General features: G+C 42.1%; 1 protein-coding gene and 1 non-coding gene across 2 annotated transcripts in view; one reads left to right on the forward strand and one right to left on the reverse strand.

Annotated features, from left to right (window-relative positions):
• Window positions 1–23350, reverse strand: part of LOC126069516 (zinc finger X-linked protein ZXDB-like) — a 247473-nt gene that overhangs the window by 93502 nt on the left and 130621 nt on the right. The gene's annotated exons all lie outside the window — the stretch shown is intronic.
• Window positions 9559–9661, forward strand: LOC126069810 (U6 spliceosomal RNA). The gene has a single exon (XR_007516077.1). It is a non-coding gene; the product is annotated as a U6 spliceosomal RNA (small nuclear RNA).

The following is a 23350-nucleotide window of genomic DNA, read 5'->3' on the forward strand; positions in this document are numbered from 1 at the left end:
AATCACACTTGCTAAAACCAAAGACAAAGAAAGAATCCTGACAGCAGCTTGAGAAAAACAAAAAGACACATACAGAGGGGAAAAAATAAGACTAAACTCATTACTTGGCAGAAACCATGTAGGCAAGAAGGCAATGGGATGACATATATAAAGCATTCAAAGAAAAAAATTGCCAAACAAGAGTAATATATCACCCAAAACTCTCATTCAAATATGATGGTGGAATTATGATATTTTCAGATAAACAGAAATTCAAAGAATATGTAAAATGAAAACAAATTTACAAGAATTATTAAAGGAAGTCCTTCAGCTTGAGAACAAACAACATCAGACAACAGCCTGATTCTTGGACACGAGATTGCACCAGCCTAAGAAATAAACTCTGAATGAATATTCAAAACTAAAAGATTTACAACCGGGAACCTGAGAGTTTAATCTGTAAATGGCAACAATGTCAGAACAGTATAAGAAAGAATAAATGGTGTAGGTATAGAACTTTCTAATGGAGAGGAAGGCAAGGTGATACCAAGTAATAATAGACTGGTTCAAACCTAGGAAGATAAGGGTAAATGTCAAGGTAAACACAAAGTAAGCTAAAAAGCCTACACCTCAAAATAAACAAGAAAAACATACAGTCTCAATAATAACAAAATCTACAAAAACAAAAGAAATGAAAAAAATCCACAAATAAAAGGAATTCAGTACAAGAGAGTAACAGGAACAAAGAAAAAGTCAACACCACAAAAAAAATGCACTAAAAATGATAGCAATAAACTCATTCTTATCAATAATTACACTGAACTTAAACGGCCTAAATGCACCCATAAAAAGACAATGTCGGAACGGATAAAAAAGCAAAACAGGATCCATTAGTATGCTGTCTACAAGAGACACAACTTAGAAACAAAGATGTACATTTATTAAAAATCAAAGGATGGGAAAAAAGTGAGTCAACAAACAGCTATGAAAAAAGAGCAGGAGTGGCAATACTAATCTCAGATAAAATAGACTTTAAAACAAAATCAACCATAAAAGACAAAGAAGGGCACTATATAATGATTAAAGGAATGATCCATCACAAAGACATAATCATAATAAATATCTATACACTCAATGACAGGTCTCCAAATAGCTACATAACACGAACAATAGAGAACAGAAAAAGTAGCCCACAGCCACCAGAAGAAAGGAAATTATAAAGATCAGAGGAGAAATAAATGAAATGGAGAGTAGAAAAACAATAGAAAGAATCAACAAAACCAAAAGCTGGTTCTTTGAAAGGAGCAACAAAGTCGACAAACTACTAGCCCAAATGACAAGAGAAAACATGAGAGGACACAAATAACCCAAATAAGAAATGAAATGGGGGACATTATAACAGACACAACTGAAGTACAAAGGATCGTAACAGTACTACGAGAAACTATATTCAAACAAATTTGAAAACCTAGAGGAAATGGACAAATTTCTAGAAACATACTACCTACCCAAACTAATACAAAATAATGTTGAAAATCTGAACAGACCCATAATAAGAGAACAGATTGAAAAGGTAATAAAAAGAAAACTCCCAATAAAAAAAAGCTCTGGCCCAGATGGCTTCACTGGAGAATTCTACCAAACATTCAGAGAAGAGCTTGCACCAGTACTACCCAAACTACTCAAACTATTTCAGAAAAGAAAGGGGCACTTCCGAATTCATTCTATGAAGTCAATATAACTACGATACTAAAACCAGGCAAAGACACCACAAAAAAAGAAAATTGCAAACCAATATCTCTCACGAATATAGATGCAAAAATTCTCAACAAAATTCTAGCCAATAAAATCCATTACCATGTCAAAAAAAAAAACACACCACGACCAAGTGGGATTCATACCAGGTATACAAGGATGGTGCAACATTAGAAAATGAATCTACATAATCCACAATATAAAAAAATAATCCCATGATCATCTCAATCCATGCAGAAAAGGCTTTGGACAAAGTCCAAACCCGCTAGTTACTGATAAAAACTCTCAAAAAAATAAGTATAGAAGGGAAATTCTTCAGCATAATAAAGGGCATCTATACAAAAAAAAAAAATTTTTTTTTATCCAACAGCCAACATCACTCTCAATGGAGAGAGGCTGAAAACATTCCCCCTGAGAATAGGAACAAGACAAGGATGCCCTTTATCACCACTCCTATTCAACATTGTGCTGGAAGTCCAAGCAAGAACAGTAAGGCAAGAAAAAGAAATAAAGGGCACCCAAATTGTTAATGAAGACGTAAAACTGTCCATATATGATATGATACTATACATAGCAAACCCAAAAGACTACATGAGAAAACTACTGGAACTAAGGGAAAGATTCAGCAAAGAAGCAGGAAATAACATAAGCATACAAATATCAGTTGCATCCCTACACACCAATAAAGAGAATGACGAAAAAGACATCAGGAAAACGATATCATTTATAATAGCCCCTAAAAAAATAAAAATACTTAGGAACAAATCTAACCAGGTATGTAAAAGACCTATACAAACAAAACTACAAAACACTATTGCAAGAAACCAAAAGAGATCTATGTAAATGGAAAAATGTACCATGCTCACGGATAGGTAGATCAACATTGTGAAAAAGACAACTCTACACAAAGCAATCTACAAATACAATTCAATCCTGATTTAAATACCAACAACATTCTTTAAAGAGATGGAAAAACTAATCATTAACTTCATAGGGAAAGGGAAGAGGCCCGGATAAGTAAAGCACTATTGAAGAAGAAGAATGAAGGAGGAGGACTCGCACTACCTGACCGGTACTGGTACAACGACAGATACACTGACCAATGGAACAGAATTGAGAACCCAGATGTAAATCCATCCACCTATGGTCACGTGATCTTCGGTCGCTAAGGGCCCAAAGTCCATCAAATGGGGAAAAGACAGTCTTTTAAAAAAATGGTGCTGGCAAAACTTGATGTCCATTCAGGACCCGTACCTCACACCATACAAAAAAACTAATTCAAATTGGATCAAAACCCACATATAAAACCCAAAACTATAAAGATCATAGAAGAAAAAAATAGGATAAATGTTAGAGGCACAAATACATGGCATTAGCAGGATACAAACCACAACCAACAACACACAAGCTCCAAGGGGTAGGCTAGATAACTGGGATCTTCTAAAAATTAAGCACTTATGTTCATCAAAAGACTTCACCAAAAGAGTAAAAACAGAACCTACAGACTGGGAAAAAATTTTTGGCTACGACAAATCTTACAAAGGTCTAGCATCTAAAATCTACAGGAAAATCCAACACCCCTACAACAAAAAGGTGAATAATCCAATTAAAAAATGGGCAAAGGCAATGAACAGACAGTTCACCAAAGAAGACGTTCAAGTGGCTAACGGACACTTGAGGAAAATGCTCGCAATCACTAGCCATTCGAGAAATGCAAATCAAAACCACAATGAGGTACCATCTCACGCTGGCATTACTGGTACGAATTAATAAAACAGAAAATAACAAATGTTGGAGAGGTTATAGGGTGGTTGGGTCCCTTATGCACTGCTGGTGGGAATGTAAAATGGTACAACCATTTTGGAAAATGATATGGTGCTTCCTTAGGAAGCTAGAAATAAAAATACCTTATGATCCACCATTCCTACTCCTAGGAATATATCCTAGAGGAATAAGAACCGTAACACAAAAAGACATATGCTCACCCATATTCATTGCAGCATTGTTCACAACAGCAAAAACATGCAAACAACCTAGATGCCCATCAACAGATGACTGGAAAAGCAATCTATGGTACATACGTGCAATAGAGTATTACGCAATGATAAAGAACAATGATGAATCTGAGAAGCATCTCACAACATGGATAAATCTGGAGGGCAATAAGCTGAGTGAAATAAGTCAATCACAAAAGGACAGATATTGAATGAGACCTCTACTATAAAAATTCATGAAAAGGTTTACACACAACAAGAAACAATCTTTGATGGCTACAAGGGAGGGGAGGGGTGGGAGTGGAAAAACACTAAACAGACAACAGATAAGTGGTAACTTTGGTGAGGGGTAAGACAGTACACAATACTGGGGAAACCAGCACAACCTGTACAAGGCAAGGTCATGGAAGGTCCACAGACACATCCAAACTCCCTGAGGGATCAAATTACTGGGCTGGGGACTGTGGGGACCACGGTCTCAGGGAACATCTAGCTCAAATGGGATAACACACTTTATAAAGAAAATGTTCTACATTGTACTTTGGTTACTCCACTGGTCTCACCCTTTCAGGAGCAAGGAAAAATGAAGAAAACTAAAGAAACAGGAAAAGATTAGTCCAAAGGACTAATGGACCACGACCACCACCGCCTGCACCAGACTGAGTCCAGTACAACTAGACAGTGCCCAGCTACCACCACTGAGTGCTCTAACAGGGATCACAATAGAGGGTTCCAGGCATAGCTGGAGAAAAATGTAGGACAAAATTCTAACTCACAAAAAAAGATCAGACTTACTGGCCTGACAGAGACTGGAGAAACCCGATACCCTTTTAGCTCAGGAGTGAAGTCACTCCTGAGCTTCACCCTTCAGCCTAAGATTAGACCAACCCTTAAAATGAAAGGAGACTAAAGGGACACACCAGCCCAGGGGCAAGGACTAGAAAACAGGAGGGGAAAGGAAAGCTGGTAATGGGGAACCCAAGGTCGAGAAGGGAGAATGTTGACATGTCATGGGGTTGTTAACCAATGTCATAAAACAATTTGTTTTATGTAACTGTTTAATGAGAAGCTAGTTTGTTCTGTAATCTTACATCTGAAATACAATTAAAAAAAAAAAACCACCATGGCTAAGTTTCTTAATAAATTCAGTGGCATTAAAAAAAAAAGCAATACAGAATTGAGTGGTGGAGGAGGAAAGGAGGGAGCAGAAGTCGTCGCTTGATGAGAAAAAGTATTTCACCGTCTTGTTCTTGCTTAATTTGTCTTCTCTCCAGACATCTCATCACAGTGAATGACAGGTCTGTCTGGGCCTCCCCAATGGCAAAAGGTGTTTGTTTTGTTTTTACTATATGTCTTCCATGATCTGTAGTATTAGGAAATATCTATGCTCTGCACAAACAAACACAGAAACAGACATTCAAAAACAAGAAAGGATACTAGGTTTCACTTTAGGAATGGAGTAGAAGAGAAAGCTGTTGTGAGGATGATTTGGAGAGTCATGGATCCATAAGCTAGATGACTCTAGGAAGATGGGCTTCATCTCTTGCCAGTCAGGGGTGATCATAGCCCACTGGTCTGTGAATTAAAGGGCACAAAACACACGCTCATGTGCTGAAAGTCAGGACAAGGAGAAAGCCTAGTGTCCTGGCCCTGCTCAGCTTTGGGAAGATGGTTCTGTACAATGCGGGAATTATTTCTCATTTGCAGGATTTGGGAGTGGGGGTCATGGGATCAAATAAAACATCCTGGGACACCAGAAAGGATTCAAAAATGTTTCTACCATATGCCTCGAAGACCCTCTTGTAAAGATCTAATTGAGATCTGCCTTCCCCCAATGTAGTTTGTTTTGAGTCAGTATAATGTGTCACTTCTGTAACAACAAGAAAAATTGTACTAAAAAAACAGAAACTTGGATGTCTTCATTGAGGAAATGATAAATAAGTTTGGAGGAGAAGAGAGAAGAGCTCGGAGATTGTATGCGCATCCACCCCTGGTCCCTATGTTCAATATTGCTTAGGAAGATTCTTTCCACCCACCCCCTTCCACCCAAGGTCTGTCAAGATATTCTATGAATTCATACTCACTTACTGACTTCTCTTGTTAGCATACTGGACCTCATTGCCAACACAAGGCATGCTCAGATAATGTCTGAAGGAATTTCTGAAGTTCTCCCAAGTATAGTCCAAGAGGAAAAAACAATCACTCAGCCATTCAGAAATTATTTCTGAAACAGTGAATCAGGTGCTATGGGAGATAACACGAGAAACATGCAAGACCCAGTACTAAAGTGCCTGAGGAACTTACAGTCTGAGAACAACTATTGCAAAAAAACAAAAAAAAGAAAGAAAGAAACAATAGAGGGAAATATCAAGAATATAAGCAACCCCATTAGACATCAGAGAAAGTCCAGTAGGAGATACATATGTAAGTAAGGTAGGTTGGGGCCAGGTATGGAGAGCCTTAAAAGAATACCGGGGGAAAAAATGTTGGACTCTTATTTTGTGGAAGAAGGAACACATTAAATGTTTTTTGCATGGAACCATAAAAAAATGACTTTAAAAAGTGGTCTTGTAAGAAACAGTAACGATAAGAGCAACTACAGCTATAATTATTGAGAGTGTACACAATGTTAGATGCCGTGCTTCAGTGCAACATTTTATTTATTCCTCAAAATGACTCTTTATGTTAAAGGCTGTGATTACTCTTCCAATTCCAGATTAGCTCTAGTGTTGCACTGAGAGTCCAGATGCAGCACAGAACCACAACTAGGAGGATAGGAGTAGTAATCAAAAGCAAAGAGCAAATCTACATAGCTTAATGGTCTGCTCACCCTGCAGCTTCCCTTTCCCCTCTGCTTAAAGTCTTTTTCGGTCTTTTGATTGTGAACACTACTCAGATTTCATCTAATGAAGAGTTTATGAGAGGCTAAAACTGAGGGAGTGCTCCCCATAATTTCTCCAACTTCTGTCTTCCTTTCTGATTTAAAGGGGCCCAGTAGAATTATTGGGGTTATATCCATAACTTGATTCTGTAAGACAGGAGAAATAAAATCCTTTGTTTTTAAGCTTTTGATTTACATTGCTGCCCTCTTTTCTAGTACAGAAATGAAGAAACCGAGACCCTTGATACTGCAGTGACATATACAATCACAATAATACATCAGGGGTTCTGAGATAATGCATCTAATGCTCAGTCAGTACTCTTATTCACACTCTCAAGAAACTGGTTCCCCAACAAAGGGCATCCAAAAGGCTCCTGCTATTAAATGCTTTGATGTGTGACAAGTCAGAGATAGACATGACTCCTATGTTCTTAGATTTAGCCAGTACAACCCAGTCAGTTTTGCTCCACAGAATTAGAAGAGATTCGTTTTGCTTAGAGTACAGATGGGGATCCCTGAGGATAGGGCAATGGCATGAGAAATGAATTTCCCCTTGATCTGTGAGCCAGAAAAAGAGAAGCCAAGAATGGGAAAAGGAGAAAGAGGAGGAAAAAATCATTTAAAATTTTCATACTATTTCCTAACATACCCACACTCTAGTTTCCCATACGGTTTCAAAGCCAATTTTATTGCTATTCTAGAATCCTCCCAGCAATGGTTAAAGTTGTGTGTCAACTTGACTGGTTCATGATCCTCAGTGGTTTGGTAGTTATTATGTAGTTTGTCAGCTTTTTAATGATGTGATCACCTCCATAATGAGATCTGGTATAATGTGATCACCTCCATGATGAGATCTGCTGTGAGCAGCCAATCAGTTGAAAGCGAGTTTCCATGGGGTGGGCCTGCATCCAATATAGGTGGACTTTTTGGCAAGGCTCGCTGCCTTTTGCTCGCTCTGGATCCTGCAGCTGGTTACTGTTCTTGGGACTTGAGCCAGCAGCTTATTTGCCTTCTGACCTTCCGATCTTGGATTTGCCAGCACCTACAGCAATGTGATTGGGAGAAGCCTCCAGCCTGACCCACAAACTTGAGAATTTCTAGCCTTTACAACCATGAGAGCCATTTCCTTTGTTTAAATTCCTATATATGTTTATATGCTGTATTGGTTTTGCTTCTCTATAGAAACCAGCCTAAGATACTCCCCAAGGCAGCACGAGGGCCAGATGGCTGCAATGCTTCTTGAGGAGTTGTCAAGTCTTCCTAAGAGTGCTTACATAAAAAGATTTTTCTGTGATGTCTTAGGAATTCTCCAAACAGAGTCATGTTTAGTATTCCTAAGTCCTAGAATAGCTGGAAAACTGCAGAACATGCCTGTTTCCAGTTTAATATACACTCCTTCAGATGTTATTCCCTCATCTGCAACTCTACCCTCAATTAATGATGCCCTCCCTGACACAAAAACTTTGCCCCTACCTCACCTCACCCAGTAATCTCCCCTCTTGTTCAGAATTTTACAGTGATGCGCCATTGTGAGCAGGGCAAATTCCAGATCCCTTGGCCTAGAGCATTATGAACTTTCCTTCACCTGGGAGGAACCTCCTTCATCACTTCACAATGCAGAGGACAACCTGTTGAATTGTGTCCTCCAAAAACACATGTTGTAAATCCTAACCTCTATGCCTGTGGTTATAATCCCATTTGGGAACGGACTGTCTTTGTTATGTTAATGAGGCAGGATTAGTGTAGGGTCTTGAGTGTCTTGAGTGAATCTCTTTTGAGATATAAAAGAGATTAAACAAGCAAGTGAGCAAGTGGAGATGGGACAGGATAGACCCCATGCCACGTGAAGATCACCAAAGAGCCAAGGAATAAGGACCTCCCCCCAGAGCCAACAGAAAGAAAGCCTTCCCCTAGAGCTGGCACCCTGAATTCACACTTCTAGCCTAAGATAGAATTTGGTACTAGAAGTGTGGTGCTGCTCTAAAAAATATCTGTAACCTGGAAGTATGTTAGGAATTGGTTAGTGGGTGGAGGCTGGAAGACTTTTAAGGTACTGTTGTGGATGGAATTGTGTCCCCCCAAAATATGTATTGTAAACCCTAACCTTGATGCCTGTGATTACAGTTCTATTTGGGAATGGGTTGTCTTTGTTATGTTAATGAGGCAGGATTAGTGTGGGGTGTGTCTCGAATCTATCTCTTTTGAGATATAAAAGAGAGTAAACAGAAAGCAGAGATGGGGAGAGAAGCCAAGGCACATGAAGATCTCCCAGGAGCAGGAGCTCAAAAGAGACAAGGACCTTCCTCCAGAGCCCACACAGAGAAAAAGCCTTCCCCTAGAGCCCAAAAAACCCAGTGCCGTCAAGTCGATTCCAACTCATAGCAACCCTAGAGCCAGCACCCTGAATTCAGACTTCTAGCCTCCTAAACTGTGAGAAATTAAAATTCTGTTTGTCAAAGCGACCAATCTGTGGTATTTCTGTTAAAGCAGCACTAGATAACTATGACAAGTACTTAATCGTAAAAACATTGATTGTCTTAAAGAGACTGTGGGTAGAATTATGGATGTCATAGGGCATTCTGGTGAAGGCTCAGAAGGAAGTGAGGAGAGCTGTAGAGAAAGTCTCTGTCTGTCATCTTAGAAAATACTCCAGCAACAGAACGTTGTTAGAAATGTGGACGTTAAATGTGCTTCTCCGAGGCTTGAAAAGAAAATGATGAACATGTGATTGGACAATGTTGGAAAGGTGATGCTTCTTATGCAGTGGTAAAGAAATTGTCTGAATTATGTTCAACCGTTAATAGAAGGAAGAACATGTAAGGGATGAACTTGGATATTTGGCTGAGGAGATTTCTAATGAAGATTTTAAAGGCACCACAGGGGTTCTCCTTGCTGTTATAGTAAAATGTGAGAGGAAAGAGATGGACTTAAAAATGAACTGTGCAGTGTTTGCTGTGGCAGCATATATGCTAAAATTGGAACGATACAGAGAACGTTAGCATGGCCCCCGTGCAAGGATGACAGGCAAATTCGTGACGCATTTCATATTTTTCTTAGGTGAAGGGAGGACAACACACAATACAGAGGAAGTCAGCACAACTGTATTAAACCAAAAGCTAAGAAGTTTCCTGAGCACAACCAAACACTGCAAGGGACAGAGTAGCAGGGGCGGGGGCCTGGGGACCATGGTTTTGGGGGGACATCTAGGTCATTTGGCATAAGAAAGTTTATTAAGAAAATGTTCTTCATCCCACTTTGGTAAGGGGTGTCTTGAGTCTTAAAAGATCGGGAGTGGCCATCTAAGACGCATCAATAGGTCCCAACCCACCTGGAGCAAGGTAGAATGCAGAATACTAGAGACACAAGGAAAATATCAGCCCGAGAGACAAAAGGGCCACGTAAACCAGAGACTCCATCAGCCGGAGACCAGAAGAACTAGATAGTGCTCGGCTACCACCAATGACTGCCCTGACAGGAAACACAATGGAGAGTCCCCAACGGAGCAGGAGAAAAGTGTGGTGCAGAACTCAAATTCATGTCAAAAAACCAGACTTGATGGTCTGACTGAGACTAGAGGAACCCCAGAAGACTTGGCCCCTGGACTCTCTGTTAACCCAGAACTAAAACCATTCCTAAAGCCAACACTTCAGACAAAGATTAGAGTGGAGTATAAAACATAAAATACATAATACTCGTGAAGAGTGTACTTCTTAGTTCAAGTAGATACACAAGACTAAATGGGCCGCTCCTGTCTCGAGGTGGATGAGAACTCAGAAAGGGATAGGAGCTGGTTGAATGGACACAGGAAATCCAGGGTGGAAAGGGGGAGTGTGCTGTCACGTGGTAGGGATAGCAACTAGGGTCACATAACAATATGTGTAAAATTTTGGCGTGAGAAACTAACTTGAGCTTAACTTAAGGATTTGGAAAATTCTGGTGTAGAAACTAAGGACACATGTCCCAGAATTTTCTCCAAGTATGTGGCTATACAATCTTTTGTTAAGGAGATTAAGCCTGTGACTGATGGATCTAACCAACTACCCCAGCAGAAAACCCATCAGCTTAGACCGAACGGAATAGAGAAAGAACTAAAGGAAAGAATGCTGTCTGCCTCTCGGAATTCTATAGGCAGGAAACAGGCCAAAGGAGTTACATCTGTTGTCCTCCAAGAAAAGAAAAGAACCATCCCTGGAGCAGCTGGGAGATCAGCAGAACAGTTGGAAGGCACATGGGAAGCAGAGCCGCCTCAGTCTCAAAGAGTAGGGTCATGGTCTCTGGGGTCTCAGAGGGTAGAGCCCAGCCTCCTAGGTTTCAAAGAGTCAGATCTTCACCAACTTGGTTCAGGAGTGTGGGGCTGCTGTGGCTAAAGGCCAAGAGGATGGGACCACTGCTCAAAGCTGAGGGGGCAGCGCTGCCATGCCTAACGGGCAGAAGAATGGGGCCTACTGTACCAAATGGGTGGGGTCACCATTCAGTTGGACTAGGAGAATGGGGCCTCCCAAAGCTGAGGGAGCAGAGTTGCCATCCCAGTTGGCCTGGAAGGAGGAGCTGAAGCCCAAGGCCTAGGGTCCTCCACCCAGAATCCAGAGAACATGGCCAATAGCCAGAGTGTGGAGGGCACGGCCCTTGCCCAGATGGTTCCAGAGAACAAAGGACTATTTTCAAGCCTTGAGAGCTGTTTTAGATTGGGTTCTCTAGAGAAGCAAAACCAGTAAAGTGCATGAATTTATAGAGAGAGAGATTTATATCAAGGAAATGGCTCATGTGGTTATAGAGACTGGAATGTTCCAGGTCCGTGGGTCAGGCTGGAGGCTTCTCCTGACTCACTTAGCCACAGGAGCTGGCAAAACCAAGATTGGCAAGTCAGAGAGCAGGGCAGTTGCTCACAGGCTGTGAAGATGGACGAATCCCAAGATCAGCAGGCAAGACCGAAGCTAAGCTACTTGCTCAAGTCCCAAGAACCGGCAGTCAGACGAACGGGACCCAGCTGTAGGATCCAGAGTGAGAAAAAGCTCCGAGCCTTTTATCTGATGCGAGCCACACGCCCAAGGAAACTTCCTTTCAACCAGTTGGCTACTCACAGCAGATCCCACGATGGAATCATGGCCCAGCCAAATTGATACACAATCTTAACCATTGAAAGAGCTAACGTAAATTTTTCTGCTGGGTTTTGGATTCAGTTGGTGCCCATTATCCCTTCTTTCCCTCCAATTTCTCCCATTTGTAATGGAAATGTCTGCCTTGTGCCTGTTCTACTGTTGTACTTTGGGAACAGATAACTTGTAGTCTAGATTTCACAGGTTCCCAGATGAAGAGGAATTTGCCCCAGGATGGAATATGCCTAAAGTCTCACCCATGTTCGATTTAGATAATTCAGAAGATGAGATTTTGGACTTGGAGTTGCTTTACGACTTTTGGAATGATGTGGTGGAGTCAATGTGTTTTGCATGTGGCAAGGACATGAATTTTGGGGGGGCCAAGGGGCACAATGTTGTGGATTGAATCGTGTCACTCTAAATTATGTTTTGTGTATCCTCATCTCTATGCCTGTGGTTATAATCCCATTTGGGAATGGTTTATCTTTGTTATGTTAATGAGGCCAGATCAGTGTGAGGTTTATCTTGAGTTATCTCTTTTGAGATATAAAAGAGATTAAATAAGCAAGTGAGCAAAAGGAGAGGATAGACACCATGCCACATGAAGATCACCAAGGAGCCAAGGAATAAGGACCTTCCCCCAGAGCCAACAGAGAGAAAGCCGCCTTCTTGAGCCGGCACCCTGAATTTGGAGCCCTGGTTAACTGCTAACCAAAAGATCAGCAGTTCAAATCTGCCAGCAGCTCCTTGGAAACCCTATGGGGCAGTTCTACTTTGTCCTATAGGGTGGTTATGAGTCAGAGATAGCAATGGGTTTGGTTTAAACTGTGAAAAAATAAGTTTCTGTTTGTTAAAGCCACCCATATGTGGTATTTCTGTTATAGCAACACTAGATAAGTAAGACAGCCTATAAACCAAACAGTTTATATATAGGGAATTTTTTACTATTCCTCACTCTGTTTATACATAGATAGCTAATCAAACTATGCATGGAGATTAACACAAGTGTAAAATTTTCCCTGGTTATTTGGTTAAAAAAATGGTACATGAGGGAGGAATCAGTGTTTTGTCCTGACCTTGGCAGTTTCTCATTTTATTTTCCAATACCCTCTTATTGTAAGGTCTCAGCACAAATTTTTGCATTCTTAGTAATATACTGAGAATTCCGGTGGACCCTAAGGAGATCAACTGGTGTAGGGAAACGTGCCTTGGCATATGAGTCTGTAGGAACAACTTCTGGGCTTGGATTCATCATAAACCAATTCGTACCGCCTTGTGTGAATCATCTGGCTTGTATGGGCCACAAACTGAAACCTCTGGACTAGAGCTTTCTCACCAGATGTACATCTTTTGGCAATAAAAATTATATATGCCCTTCCCCCCTCCCCAGTGGTTAAAATTGTTTTGTTTTTTTATTTTTTTGCCTTAAATTCCATTCCTTTCCCAAAAGTGAGCAAAATGGTTTATTCAGACTTATGTTGCCTTGTAGAGCTTTAGAGTTAAGCTCACATAGTGTAGTGGGGGGGGAGGCAGGGCTTGTCTTGCTCAGTGCACCTTTCCCCTTACCTCCCAACATCTGCTGCTCAAATAGAAATAGGTGTGAGAGTGAGGAGGAAAGAGGGCTTCTTTCTTTTGCACATGTGTTAAGCCTTTAGAATCACCTGAGAAGAACAAACTTTCCTGTCCAACATTACTTTAAAATGTATGACTTATAAAAGCAAACCTGGAACTGCAATTTGGTGATTCTGCTTTTGAAAGAATATTGAAAAGGCAACCTCAATAATTGACTAGAGCTCTTAGAATAATTAAAAACCCTTCAGATAAGAGTGATGAAGCTGGCAGGGCCAAGATGCCGGACGAGGTAGACGCTACCTCGGATCCCTCTTGCAACAAAGACTCGGAAAAACAAGTGAATCGATCACATACATAACAATCTACGAACCCTGAACAACAAACACAGATTTAGAGATGGAAAACGAACAAATATGGGGAAGCAGCGATTGTTTTCAGAGCCTGGAGCCAGCGTCCCAGTCAGGTAACCTTGCCGACGATTTAGGGCAGGGCCCAGGGGAGCTGACGGCACAAACAAGGGGCGCAGCCCTACCCCCCTGAACTCACCCCGGGAGGGGGCCCAGCCGGTCCGCTCGAGTGGCATGGCGACGCAGCCGGTGGGAGAAGTCCCCGGGAGGCAGTGACAGGTCTTGGAGCTGGGAGAGCAGCGTCCCAGCCGGGGAATCTTGCCGCCGGGCTTTTGACTGGGCTCAGTCACAGCACAAGCACGGAGAGCTGCTCCACTCGCCTGAACTAACGCCGGGAGGAGCCCAGCCGGTCCGCGGAGGTGGCGCGACGACGAGGCAGGCTGGATGAGAAGACCCTGGGAGGCAGCGACTGATTTTGGAGCCGGGAGAGCAGCGTCCCAGCAGGGGAATCTTGACGCTGGGCATGGGACTGGCAGCGGAGGATCTGACTGCGGCTTCACTGGGCCAGATCCCCGGGGGCAATCTCCACACAGCCAGCACACACAGGCAACACGCCCCTCGGCAATCTCAGATAAAATAGTCATTCCAAGCAAGACAAGCAACTCTGGCTATATTCTGAGGTGCTACTCTCCTATCTCTCTGATCCCTCCCCTACCCTCCCCAGGCAGCTTTATTAACATTGGAATTTCCTGAGCCAGAGGGAGAATAGCTCCTGCTCCACGCCGCGGCTTTGCTTTTCCCCCCTTTGTTTTTTTTTTTTTTTTCTTTTGGTCTTTTCCTAACACACTCTTCTGGCCTGAGAGAAGGAAACACAAAAAACCCAGGGACCAAAAATCCACCCCTAATTGGAAAAAAACACAAAACCAGCTACAGCCAAGCATATATGATCCAAATCTCAGACTTTCATCCTTACAGGGAACAAGGTGGCGGTTATAATCCAAAGGAAGTTCTGATAGGGATCTGACTGCATTTTTTTTTAGCGGATTTTCTGGAAAAACTAGTTTCCCAGTGATGGCTCAGAGACAGCAGTCCGTATCAAACCAGAGAAAGAAGCAGACCATGACAGCTTCTACAACCCCCCAAACAACAGAATCAAAATCGTTCCCAAATGAAGATACAATTCTGGAATTATCAGATACAGAATATAAAAAACTAATTTACAGAATGCTTCAAGACATCAGAAACGAAATAAGGCAAACTGCAGAAAAAGCCAAGGAACACACTGATAAAACTGTTGAAGAACTCAAAAAGATTATTCAAGAACATAGTGGAAAAATTAATAAGTTGCAAGAATCCATAGAGAGACAGCATGTAGAAATCCAAAAGATTAATAATAAAATTACAGAATTAGACAACGCAATAGGAAGTCAGAAGAGCAGACTCGAGCAATTAGAATGTAGACTGGGACATCTGGAGGACCAGGGAATTAACACCAACATAGCTGAAAAAAAATCAGATAAAAGAATTTAAAAAAAATGAGGAAACCCTAAGAATCTTGTGGGACTCTATCAAGAAGGATAACTTGCGTGTGATTGGAGTCCCAGAACAAGGAGGGAGGGCAGAAAACACAGAGAAAATAGTTGAAGAACTCCTGACAGAAAACTTCCCTGACATCATGAAAGACGAAAGGATATCTATCCAAGATGCTCATCGAACCCCATTTAAGATTGATCCAAAAAGAAAAACACCAAGACATATTATCATCAAACTCGCCAAAACCAAAGATAAACAGAAAATTTTAAAAGCAGCCAGGGAGAAAAGAAAGGTTTCCTTCAAGGGAGAATCAATAAGAATAAGTTCAGACTACTCAGCAGAAACCATGCAGGCAAGAAGGGAATGGGATGACATATACAGAGCACTGAGGGAGAAAAACTGCCAGCCAAGGATCATATATCCAGCAAAACTCTCTCTGAAATATGAAGGCGAAATTAAGATATTTACACATAAACACAAGTTTAGAGAATTTGCAAAAACCAAACCAAAGCTACAAGAAATACTAAAGGATATTGTTTGGTCAGAAAACCAATAACATCAGATACCAGCACAACACAAGGTCACAAAACAGAACATCCTGATATCAACTCAAATAGGGAAATCACAAAAACAAATAAAGATTAATTAAAAAAAATGTTCACAACAGGAAATCACTGAAGTCAATATGTAAAAGATCACAATAATCAAAAAGAGGGACTAAATACAGGAGGCATAGAACTGCCATATGGAGAGTGATACGAGGCGATATAGAACATTACAAGTTAGGTTTTTACTTAGAAAAATAGGGGTAAACAATAAGGTAACCACAAAGAGGTATAACAACTCCATAACTCAAGATAAAAGCCAAGAAAAACGTAACGACTCAACAAACATAAAGTCAAACACTACGAAAACGAGGATCTCACAATTTACTAAGAAAAATGTCTCAGCACAAAAAAATGTGGAAAAATAAAACTGTCAACAACACACATAAAAAGGCATCAAAATGACAACACTAAACACTTATCTATAATTACGCTGAATGTAAATAGACTAAATGCACCAATAAAGAGACAGAGAGTCTCGGAATGGATAAAGAAACACGATCTGTCTGTATGCTGCCTACAAGAGACACACCTTAGACTTAGAGACACGAACAAACTAAAACTCAAAGGATGTAAAAAAATATATCAAGCAAACAATAAGCAGAAAAGAAGAGGAGTAGCAATATTAATTTCTGACAAAATAGACTTTAGACTTAAATCCACCACAAAGGATAAAGAAGGACACTACATAATGATAAAAGGGACAATCGATCAGGAAGACTTAACCATATTAAATATTTATGCACCCAATGACAGGGCTGCAAGATACATAAATCCAATTTTAACAGAACTGAAAAGTGAGATAGACACCTCCACAATTATAGTAGGAGACTTCAACACACCACTTTCGGAGAAGGACAGGACATCCAGTAAGAAGCTCAATAGAGACACGGAAGACCTACTTACAACAATCAACCAACTTGACCTCATTGACTGATACAGAACTCTCCACCCAACTGCTGCAAAGTATACTTTTTTTTCTAGCGCACATGGAACATTCTCTAGAATAGACCACGTATTAGGTCATAAAACAAACCTTTGCAGAATCCAAAACATCGAAATATTACAAAGCATCTTCTCAGACCACAAGGCAATAAAACTAGAAATCAATAACAGAAAAACTAGGGAAAAGAAACCAAATACTTGGAAAATGAACAATATCCTCCTGAAAAAAGACTGGGTTATAGAAGACATCAAGGAGGGAAAAAGGAAATTCATAGAATGCAACGAGAATGAAAACACTTCCTATCAAAACCTCTGGGACACAGCAAAAGCAGTGCTCAGAGGCCAATTTATATTGATAAATGCACACATACAAAAAGAAAGAGCCAAAATCAGAGAAGTGTCCCTACAACTTGAACAAATAGAAAGTGAGCAACAAAAGAATCCATCAGGCACCAGAAGAAAACAAATAATAAAAATTAGAGCTGAACTAAATGAATTAGAGAACAGAAAAACAATTCAAAGAATTAACAAAGCCAAAAGCTGGTTCTTTGAAAAAATTCACAAAATTGATAAACCATTGGCTAGACTGACTAAAGAAATACAGGAAAGAAAACAAATAACCCGAATAAGAAACAAGAAGGACCACATCACAACAGAACCAAATGAAATTAAAAGAATCATATCAGATTATTACGAAAAATTGTACTTTAACAAATTTGAAAACCTAGAAGAAATGGATGAATTCCTGGAAAAACACTACCTACCTAAACTAACACATTCAGAAGTAGAACAACTAAATAGACCCATAACAAAAAAAGAGATTGAAACGGTAATCAAAAAACTCCCAACAAAAAAAAGCCCTGGCCCGGACGGCTTCACGGCCGAGTTCTACCAAACTTTCAGAGAAGAGTTAACACCACTACTACTAAAGGTATTTCAAAGCATAGAAAATGACGGAATACTACCCAACTCATTCTATGAAGCCACCATCTCCCTGATACCAAAACCAGGTAAAGACATTACAAAAAAAGAAAATTACAGATCTATATCCCTCATGAACATAGATGCAAAAATCCTCAACAAAATTCTAGCCAATAGGATTCAACAACATATCAAAAAAAAATTCACCACGATCAAGTGGGATTTATACCAGGTGGTTTAATATCAGAAAAACCATTAATGTAATCCACCACATAAATAAAACAAAAGACAAAAACCACATGATCTTATCAATTGATGCAGAAAAGGCATTTGACAAAGTTCAACACCCATTTATGATAAAAACTCTCACCAAAATAGGAATTGAAGGAAAATTCCTCAACATAATAAAGGGCATCTATGCAAAGCCAACAGCCAACATCACTCTAAACGGAGAGAACCTGAAAGCATTTCCCTTGAGAACGGGAACCAGACAAGGATGCCCTTTATCACTGCTCTTATTCAACATCGTGCTAGAAGTCCTAGCCAGGGCAATTAGGCTAGACAAAGAAATAAAAAGGAATCCGGATTGGCAAGGAGGAAGTAAAATTATCTCTATTTGCAGATGACATGATCTTATACACAGAAAACCCTAAGGAATCCTCCAGAAAACTACTGTAACTAATAGAAGACTTTGGCAGAGTCTCAGGTTATAAAATAAACATACAAAAATCACTTGGGTTCCTCTACATCAACAAAAAGAACATCGAAGAGGAAATAACCAAATCAATACCATTCACAGTAGCCCCCAAGAAGATAAAATACTTAGGAATAAATCTTACCAAGGATGTAAAAGACCTATACAAAGAAAACTACAAAGCTCTACTACAAGAAATTCAAAAGGACATACTTAAGTGGAAAAACATACCTTGCTCATGGATAGGAAGACTTAATATAGTAAAAATGTCTATTCTACCAAAAGCCATCTATACATACAATGCATTTCCGATCCAAATTCCAATGTCATTTTTTAAGGTGATAGAGAAACAAATCACCAATTTCATATGGAAGGAAAGAAGCCTCGGATAAGCAAAGCATTACTGAAAAAGAAGAAAGTGGGAGGCCTCACTCTACCTATTTCAGAAGCTATTATACAGCCACAGTAGTCAAAACAGCCTGGTACTGGTACAACAACAGGCACATAGACCAATGGAACAGAATTGAGAACCCAGATATAAATCCATCCACATATGAGCAGCTGATATTTGACAAAGGACCAGTGTCAGTTAATTGGGGAAAAGATAGTCTTTTTAACAAATGGTGCTGGCATAACTGGATATCCATTTGCAAAAAAATGAAACAGGACCCATACCTCACACCATGCACAAAAACTAACTCCAAGTGGATCAAAGACCTAAACATAAAGACTAAAACGTTAAAGATCATGGAAAAAAAAATAGGGACAACTCTAGGAGCCCTAATACAAGGCATAAACAGAATACAAAACATTACCAAAAATGACGAAGAGAAACTAGATAACTGGGAGCTCCTAAAAATCAAACACCTATGCTCATCTAAAGACTTCACCAAAAGAGTAAAAAGACCACCTACAGACTGGGAAAGAATTTTCAGCTATGACATCTCCGACCAGTGCCTGATCTCTAAAATCTACATGATTCTGTCAAAACTCAACCACAAAAAGACAAACAACCCAATCAAGAAGTGGGCAAAGGATATGAACACACACTTCACTAAAGAAGATATTCAGGCAGCTAACAGATACATGAGAAAATGCTCTCGATCATTAGCCATTTTTTTTTTCTCGATCATTAGCCATTAGAGAAATGCAAATTAAAACTACGATGAGATTCTATCTCACTCCAACAAGGCTGGCATTAATCCAAAAAACACAAAAGCATAAATGTTGGAGAGGCTGCGGAGAGATTGGAACTCTTATACACTGCTGGTGGGAATGTCAAATGGTACAACCACTTTGGAAATCTATCTGGCATTATCTTAAACAGTTAGAAATAGAGCTACCATACAACCCAGAAATCCCACTCCTCGGAATATACCCTAAAGAAACAAGAGCCTTCACACAAACAGATATATGCACACCCATGTTTATTGCAGCTCTGTTTATAATAGCAAAAAGCTGGAAGCAACCAAGGTGTCCATCAACGGATGAATGGTTAAATAAATTGTGGTATATTCACACAATGGAATACTACGCATCGATAAAGAACAGTGACGAATCTCTGAAACATTTCATAACATGGAGGAACCTGGAAGGCATTATGCTGAGAGAAATCAGTCAGAGGCAAAAGGACAAATAGTGTATAAGACCACTATTATAAGATCTTGAGAAATAGTATAAACTGAGAAGAACACATACTTTTGTGGTTACGGGGGGGGAGGGAGGGAGGAAGAGGGTTTTTTTTTTTTACTGATTAATTAGCTGAAAAGAACTGCTTTAGGTGAAGGGAAGGACAACACTTAATACATGGAAGGTCAGCTCAACTGGACTGGACTGGACCAAAAGCAAAAAGGTTTCCGGGATAAAATGAATACTTCAAAGGTCAGCGGAGCAAGGGCTGGGGTTTGGGAACCATGGTTTAAGGGGACTTCTAAGTCAATTGGCAAAATAATTCTATTATGAAAACATTCTGCATCCCACTTTGAAATGTGGCATCTGGGGTCTTAAATGCTAACAAGCGGCCATCTAAGATGCATCAATTGGTCTACAACCCACCTGGAGCAAAGGAGAATGAAGAACACCAAGGTCACACGACAACTAAGAGCCCAAGAGACAGAGAAGGCCACATGAACCGGAGACCTACATTATCCTGAGAACAGAAGAACTAGTTGGTGCATGGCCGCAATCGATGACTGCCCTCACAGGGAGCATAATAGTGGGATGCAGACCCCAAATTCTCATAAAAAGACCAGACTTAATGGTCTGGATGTGACTAGAGGAATCCCGGCGGTTATGGTCCCCAAACCTTCTGTTGGCACAGGACGGGAACCATCTCCGAAGACAATTCATCAGACATGAGAGGGAGTGGACAGTGGGTGGGAGAGAGATGCTGATGAAGAGTGAGCTAATTATATCAGGTGGACACTTGAGACTGTGTTGGCATCTCCTGTCTGGAGGGGGGATGGGAGGATAGAGAGAGTTGGAGGCTGCCAAAGATTTCATGAAAGGAGAGACTGGAAGGGCTGACTCATTTAGGGGGAGAGCAAGTGGGAGTAAGGAGTAAGATGTATATTAACTTATATGTGACAGACTGACTTGTTTTGTAAACGTTCACTTGAAGCTCAATGAAAGTTAATAAAAAAAAGAGTGATGAAGCTTAAAAATTGCATAATGTGATTTATTTGGATACCTGAGTTGAACATTTCAATATAGTAATATTTTTTAACCTGTAGCATTCAGATTCTTTGGAAAATCAGCTGCTTGGGGTTACTTTTAAAGTCTTTTTGTGTACATGCAAATGAAATTAGGTCATTTTTCAGGCAATTTTTCTGGTAACATTGAAAGCACTTTTGGTCCTAGTCAGGTCGAGGGGAAAATAATAGTTTGTTTTCCTACAAACAACTGCAAACAGATCATGAGAGGAAATTTGCAAATGATCTGATCATGTAATTTACCCTCAGAACTTGCTGGGAATGTAAGATGGGGGGGGCGACAGTTCACTGGGGACAAACTATGTGTAAATATGCTATGTTGCTGCCATGGGAATTGCATGTCTCTATAGGGCATCCATCCTCCCAGGGTACACCTTTTGAAGCCCCAGCCAGAGTGCCCTGGAGAAGGGAGCTAGGCTGCTACTCGGCGGGGGCAGCTGCTAGGATCTCATTGTTGGCGCTGCCCTTTCCACTGGGTTGAGCGGTGGTCTCCGCAGACCCCTTCCAGGTCTTGCCCACTCCTCCCTCGGGGTCTTGGGCCTGGGGACCTGGCGCTGGCTGAGGGTGGCAGCGTTGATTGTTGGAAAGCGGCGGGGGCCTTTGCTGCAGGTCACCTACTTCAAGCTTGCTCTCCTTGTCCTCCGCTTCAGGCTTCTTGGTGGCGCCTGGTGAAGGTCCTGGCCCCAGAGCGGTGCCTCGGCCCCTTGGGAGACTCAGCAAGTAGCTGAGCGCCTTTGCATGCTCTGGAGCCCTGCGGGCCAGGCAGGCAAGGGCAAGTGGGCGGCCTGCCAGCAGTTGGTGGGTAGGACCGGCGACGGGCAGCGGGCCATGGCTGGTGGCCCGGAGAAGGGCGGGAAGCCCTGGAGCCATTGGTCTTTGGGGCGGTCAGGCAGCTGGCACCGTGGGCCCTGGGTCGCCGCGAAGCCCTCGCTTCTGCCGTCGCCACCATCGTCGTCGCTTTTGCCTGCCTCCTGGCCCTCGGCGCCCCGGGGGCCTCGCGGGGAGGCGCGGCGGCGGATACACAAGCCCCTGCTGAAGCTGGGACAGTTGGCTGCGGCAGTGTTGTCCTTGTCCACCTCTTGGTCCTCGGTGCCTGGGAAGCCTCACAGAGGTGCGCGGCCATGGATATAGACGCCCTGGTGGAAGCCGAAGCTGTTGTCTTCCTCGTTCTTGTCGGATTCTTTGTCCTCGGCTCCACCAGGGCCGCGCGGGGGCGCACGGCCGCGTGTGTAGCAGTCTCCGCGCAAGCCGGGGCTGTCGGTGGCGTATAGGCTGCCCTCCACATGGACGCCCGCAGGGCGGGTCACATTGGCGGCCTCAATGCCCAGCTCGCCCTGCACCACGTTGAACTCGACCGCTTCTCCTTCGCCCACGCTGTGTTGGCAGTTGTGAGGGTTGTTTCGGGCGATGGCTGTCTGATAAAGGAACACATCTTCCTGGGTATCATGGCTGCTGATGAAACCGTACCCATTCTTCCACCTTAAACCACTTGACGGTGCCTCACACCCTCTTGGCGATGACCCTCTTGGGTGCCTTTGCCTTGGTGCCCACTGCTTCGGTAGCCTTGGAGATCGCATCACCACTGAGGGTATGGGCAACAAGGGCCTGGGGAGTGTCTTCGCCTCTCAAGGACACCAAGTGCTTTGGTGCTGCTTGGGTGGAAGTTGAGGAGGCCCCCTCAGTCGCAGTGGCCCCTCCAGCCTCACTCATGAGGCCGTCCTTGCTCTCTTTTTGCGTAGAATCTGAGGCAAAGTTAGCCCGCGGAAGTTGTGTGTGTGTGTGTGTGTGTGTGTGTGTGTGTGTGTGTAGGAGTGGTCTCAAGACGGGGTCTCGCTCAGGGAGGTCAGGGTCAAAGACTCTCTGGCCTTGCTGTGAGACTCTCAGAGAGGCCAGTGTGGTCTCCCGGGGCAACAGAATGCTAACCAAGCAGTGGCGGCCGGGTGATGGTGATGTCTCAATGGGCTCCTAGAGGGGACTTGAGCTGGGGGCGGGGCAAAGCATGGCGGACCGCACTCTCCACCCCTCCCCCCAGCAACTTCACAGCACTGTTAGTCCCTCCTGGAGAGGGGACACAGTTGATTCTCTAGGAAGTGGTCTCCTTGAAGATTGTCATGCTTGAGTTGATGTGAAGAGGGGAATCACTCTCCATCCCTCTCCCCTGATTGGGGTCCACTCACATCCTTTCAAGGTCACTCTCTGAATACCCTACTACAAAACCCTTGCCTTCCGTGTGTGCCTTCCATGTGTGCCTTCCATGTGGATGAGGCATTTTCCGTGACTAGAATTGAGACAAAATGACACCAGCATGGAATTAAGA

The sequence above is a fragment of the Elephas maximus genome, chromosome X (genome assembly GCF_024166365.1).
Source record: "Elephas maximus indicus isolate mEleMax1 chromosome X, mEleMax1 primary haplotype, whole genome shotgun sequence".
Classification (NCBI taxonomy): Eukaryota; Metazoa; Chordata; class Mammalia; order Proboscidea; family Elephantidae; genus Elephas; species Elephas maximus.